We start from the raw sequence: 6371 nt of genomic DNA, 5'->3' as shown, positions 1-6371 counted from the left end.
CCAACCCGTTGCCCCACGTAGTGCAACTCTGGGGCTGTAAGAAAATTTTCCATCTTTGACTCTTAATTAGGTTTTCAGAAAACCTATAATTTGTGTTGATCAAAACCTCATTTTCAGACTTTTAAAGTTGTGACTACTTTGCATATCTATGGTTAACATTTGTTTTTTGTTGTTGTTGCCGTTGTCATTGGAATTATAGGGGATGAGGATATTACACATGCCTTGGTCAGAGTCGAACCGATAACTTCTTCATTGATAGGTGTTGGTTTTTACCACTAGAACAACTCTGTGTTGGCAACTTCCTTGGACTTTATCCATCTATATAGAGGCTGCCACCTGTGGTGCTAAAAGGACATCCACTTTGTTGCTTGAGCTTAAATCCACCCCATTTCAAGAATTACTAAAACCCAATTCTATGTCAGAATGCGTTTCCAATGAGGGAGTGCAACTGTAGCTAGGAGAGCCCCAAACGTGACCACAAATCCCACCTATTTCAATGAAAGATTTCTTCCTAGAGAAAATAAAAAATTGAACTATTACTGAAATTCCAAAAGTGCCCCCTTCCTCCATCTACTCCTCCTTAAACGACACAACGATACTCGTTTGTGCTTGTTGGGGGGGGTAATCTGGTAATTGTCTTTTTAAGTCATGTACTGAACCGGTTGGGTTCATACGGTTCATAGCCTTTGTATATTATGAGGGTTGGGTTGGTTCGTGGGCAATATGCAATTCGTGTTTTTCTGATTTTTGAGGTTTTGTTCTACGAGTTCTTGGAGCTCTCTGTGTTCGTCCATGGCAGTCATCTTCGAGCATCTGCAACTTTGATTTCCAAAGGATCTTGATGAAGATTGTTGAGGGCTTTTGATCAGAGGAAGAAGACGAACACTCGATGGTATTATTGGGGCTTATTGTCACCTGTACTAGGTGTTATCACGAACTCTTCCCTTCTTCTCCTTCTCTGTAAACATCCCTAATTTAGTGCAGTTGGATTCAAACTTGAATCCCGGAGACGTAGGCAATCTTGCCGAACTCCGTAATCATCTCTTTGTCTCAATCTTGTTTAAAACCCTTGTATGTTTCGGTCCATATAGAATTAGGGCATGAGGCTAATAACGATCACAGATTGGCATCAGAGCCTTCTGGTTCATGTTCTATGTTTCATTTTAGGTTTTGTTTAGCATCTAATTCCTAAATTGATTGTTTGCTCATATGGTTTACGGTTATCTCAATTTACAATCTCAGTTTTTCTTGAGTTCTTTCGCTGCCTACCTCTGTTATATGACTCAATGTATTCGGTTTTCATAAATTCTATACAAATTTGTCGTATATGCCATCCTTATGAAATAATCTGATTTCATATGTCATGTATATGATTCGGTTTTATGAATAACTTTGCTAATATGTTTCATATGATCTTGGTATATTGTGTAAATCTGTTTGTAAATTGTTAGGTGATAATCTAGTATGAGTAGGTTGATTTTGATATGTTTAGTGCTTAATTGATCACATTAATTCTTGTTTTCTGATTATATTAGCTGTTGCCCTAATTTTCTTGTTAATATTTGATACAATACTTGGTCTATATTGATCTGTTGTGTTAACAATTTGTTAATACGGCTGCTGAAATTGTATAAAGTGTTCTTATGATTTTGTGGTTAATTAATATCTGATTATTTAATCTTTGGTTAAGATAATCTTTTATTTTCAGAATTGTATAGCAGTATTGTGAATATTTATTCTTGTATATACTGATTGTTGTATGGTACCGGCTTCAAAGTGGAGCCAGGCAAGGGGTTTAGTCTACCAGGGGAGGACACTCCTCCCAGTGTGGTCAGTGGGGTTACCACAGGCTTGAGTAGAGCAGTAGGTCTAGGGGGGAATCCTAGTTACCTAGGTTTGGATACTCCTATGGGGGGTTCCAGGGTAGATATTGAGAAGTTTGATGGCACAGGGGATTTTGGGATTTGGAAAAGAAAGGTCCGAGCCTTAATGGCTCAACAAAAGCTTCTAAGATCAATAGATGACCCAGTTGCTTTCTTTGAAAGTATTGAGCCAGTCTTGAGGACTGAAGTGATGGAGAATGCAATTGGTTGCATGCTCTGGAACATCACTGATGGGGTTATCAGGTGTCTTGATAATGATGACAATACTCCTATTAAAGTTTGGAATAAGCTTGAATAGATCTATCAGAAAAAGAATCTAGATAATGAGATTTATCTAAAGGAGAGGTTGTATGGGTTTAAGATGGACCCTACAATCAGCCTTGACAAGAACCTAGATATGTTTAAGAAGTTGATTCAAGACATAGCCAATATAGTGGAGAAGACTAAATTGGAAAACCAAGACTTGTCTATTATCCTATTGAATTCACTTCATAATGATTATCTTGTTGTTAAGAACTCAATCAAGTATGCTTGTCAAAACATTTCGTTAGAACAATTGATTGATGCCTTAAAGAATAGGGATTCTGAACTATTGGCTTCTGGTAAGACTAAGGGCAGTGGGGAAAATCTGTTTGTTAAGGGCAAAGGCTCTTACAAACATGGGAGATCCAAAGGGAAGGGAAAAATATTTGAAATCATGAAAATAACAATAAGAATAATAATGGGAACAACAAGTCTGATGCAAACCTCAAGAGATGCTTCTTTTGCAAGAAAGTAGGTCATTTTAAGAAAAATTGCTTTGCATATAAAAGGAAAATGAAGGAATTGGAGACTTCCCATTCTGATATGCCTGGACCCAAGAATGGTCAAGCCAATGTCTATGAAGACATCAGTGAGGTGCTTACCATCTCTGAGGTTAGTAGGCAAGAAGGATGGATTTTAGATTCTGGTTGTACTTATCACATGTGTCCTCACATGCACTGGTTTACACATTTGTCTGAATTAAATAATGCCAAAGTTATGATGGGAAATGATGATTTATGTGATGTAGTTGGTATTGGTTTTGTTGAATTGATGAATCACAATAAATCTATTCTCACTTTACATGATGTTAGATACATACCTGACTTGAAGAGAAACTTGATTTCAATTAGTAGCCTTGATAGTGCTGGGTTTGTAACTTGTATCTCTGGGGGTATTCTTTCTGTATCTAAGGGATCTCATGTATGTTTAAAGGGCATTTCTCAGTCTGGTTTGTATGTTTTTGATGGTAGTACATTCCTAAATGATATCTCAAATATTTTTTGTTTGTCAAGTGAGTCAACTATCACTAGTGTGTGGCATGCTAGGCTAGGACACATAAGCAATAAAGGGATGCAAACTCTAAGTAAACAAGGCCTGTTTGGCAAGGATATAATTGAAAACTTAGAGTTTTGTGAGTCATGTGTCCTAGGTAAGCAGCACAGGTTAAGCTTTGGAGCTGGGTCTCACTTATCTTGGGCTATATTAGAATATGTACATGCTGATTTGTGGGGACTTGCCTCAGTCTTGTCTTATGGTAGAAACTCTTATTTCTTATCTCTTGTTGATGACTATTCTAGGAAAGTGTGGATCTTCTTATTGAAGACCAAGGATGAAACTTTTGAAAAGTTCAAGTATTGGATTGCTTTGGTAGAAAACTTGAGTGAAAAGAAAGTTAAAACATTAAGGACTGACAATGGATTATAATTTGTTAATGAGATGTTTAATGGATTTTGTAATGACAAAGGGATTCAAAGGCATAGGACTGTTAAATATACCCCTCAGCAAAATGGCATTGCTGAAAGAATGAATAGGACAATATTAAACAAGACTAGATGTATGCTCATCAGTTCAGGGGTGCTCAAAGGTTTATGGGGTGAAGCTGTTTACAACAGTGTTCACCTAATCAATAGGAGTCCTTCTGTTACCTTAGGGTTTAAAACCCCTGAGGAAATGTGGTGGGGGAAACCCCCCAGTCTTGGCTACCTTAGGGTATTTGGGTGTGAATCCTTTGCTCACCAGAGCATTGGTAAATTAGAACCCATGAGTAAAAAGAGCATCTTTCTAGGGTATCCTAAGGGGGTGAAAGGCTATAAGCTATGGGATAGGACTGTGCCTGGTGTCAAGACCTTTGTTAGTAGGGATGTTCTCTTTAGGGAGAGTGTGTTCCCTTGTCTTTCCATTAACAATACCAATTTGAATCCACTTGATCAAAGAATGATTGACTTCACTCAATTTGATTTAGGGCAGGCTGATTTTTCCTTAAGTCCTGCTTAGACTCTTGATTCTAGTATACCTAAAGAATCCTTGACTTCCCCTCAACCTAGCTCTAGTGATGAAGAGTCTGAGGTTGTAGTTTCTGATATTGAGAGTGGGCCATTGCCCTCTCCTGAGACTTCCACTGGAGAGGTGGAAGAAGTTCCTGATCTGAGTAGTTACCAATTGGCAAGGGATAGAGTTAGGAGAGTGGTTAGGCCACCTAGAAGGTGTTTAGCCAACTTTGCTCATGAGACTGATATTTCTGTCTCTGATATTGGGTTAGATGAACCTAGTTCCTATGAAGAAGCTTTGGGTTCCAAAGATAAAGATTTATGGGTTCAAGCCATTAATGATGAATTAAATTCATTAAATAAGAACCAGATTTGGGAACTAGTTAAGAAGCCCAAGGATCAAATGTTATTACCTTGTAAGTGGATATTTAAAATCAAGGATGATGGAGTTGATAATTCCAAAAGATATAAGGCCAGACTTGTTGCAAAAGGTTTTGTTCAAAGAGAAGGGGTGGATTATGATGAAATTTTCTCTCCGGTTGCCAAGTATAAGACTATAAGATTGTTGTTGCCCCTTGTTGCTCAGAATAAAATGACTATAGAGCAATTGGATGTGAAAACTGCCTTTTTTTCATGGCAATTTAGAATAAAGGATATATATATATGCAACTTCCTTTAGGCATCTTGGCAGCTGGAGAGGAATCACAAGCTTGCTTGTTGAAGAAATCTCTCTATGGACTTAAACAGGCTCCTAGGCAATGGAACAAACGTTTTGACTCATTTGTGTTGAGTGTAGGGTTTAAGAAAAGTGTTTATGACAGTTGCCTATATTTTCTCATTTCAGATTCTATTGTGTTGTATCTAATACTTTATGTTGATGATATATTGATTGCTTGTGTTGATTCTAATCTTATTCAAGATGTTAAGGACAAGCTGAAATCTGAATTTGAGATGAAAGAACTTGGGACAACCAAGAAAATTCTAGGGATTGAGATTTATAGGGATAAGGGGGAGGAAATTATGTTCATTGGTCAAATGTTATATTTATTGAAGGTGCTTAAAAAATTTAACATGCTAAATTGTAAACATGTAAATGTTCCTTTAGCTGCACATTTTAAACTTTCAAATGATCATTGTCCTAAGAATAACTTTGAAAATATGAAATGTCAAAGATCCCTTATTCTAGTCTTTTAGGTTCTCTTATGTATCTCATGATATGTACCAGACTTGATATTGCTCATGTTGTTAGTGTACTGAGTAGGTTTATGTCTAATCCTGGTAAAGAACATTGGCTTGCTCTCAAGTGGCTCTTAAGGTATTTGAGAGGTACTGTTCATAAAGGTTTAGTGTTCAAGTCCACACCTAGTGATCTTATTCTTGAAGGATATACTGACTCTGATTATGCTAGTAATATAGATAACAGGAAATCATAATCTTCTTATTTCTTTATGTTATCTGGTAATTGCATCAGTAGGAAGGTGCAACAACAACCTATAGTTGCTTTGTCCACTACAGAGGCTGAGCTTGTTGCTGCATCTGAATGTGTTAAAGAAAATATATGGTTGAATGGTTTGTTGTGTGAACTTGGTATTTTAAAGATTAAACCTGTTGTCTTTATTGATAATCAGAGTGCTATCTATTTATATAAGAATCCGGTTTATCATGACAGAACCAAACATATAGATATTAAATACTTCTTTCTCAGGGATAAGATAACTGATGGTTCACTTTTAATTGAAAAAGTAAGTACTGAGCATAATCCTGCAGACTGTGGTACTAACTCATTGCCTCTTTCTAAATTTCTACATTGTCTTGATTTGTTGGGAATTGGTGATGTTGTCTCTTAGTACATATGTTCTGTAGTTTTGAGTTGTATATTACTTGTTTTAGATTGTGGTGTGTGTCTTGTTGTTGTTTGTTTGTTTATCAGGTTTTGCATTTGTTGCAGTTTTAGGGGAGATGCTACCTAAATTTTTTATAACTCTTTCTCTGTCTATCTCAGTTATGAGATATATGCCTGGTGTGTGCATGTGTGCTCTTCATAGTTATATAAGTGAGTTGTGAGTTATGAGTTATGATTAGGGTTTCTCTACCTGGTGCAGTTTGTTGCATGGTGTATCTGCATGGAGTCCTTAGTGTTGCATAGTTAGTATATGTCTAGGTATTTTGCATATTTATTATTTGCTTTGTACTGTGG

Source organism: Hakea prostrata, chromosome 7 (assembly GCF_041222555.1).
Source record: "Hakea prostrata isolate BN-2017 chromosome 7, UWA_Hpros_2, whole genome shotgun sequence".
NCBI lineage: Eukaryota > Viridiplantae > Streptophyta > Magnoliopsida > Proteales > Proteaceae > Hakea > Hakea prostrata.
This window is presented reverse-complemented; position numbering follows the sequence as displayed.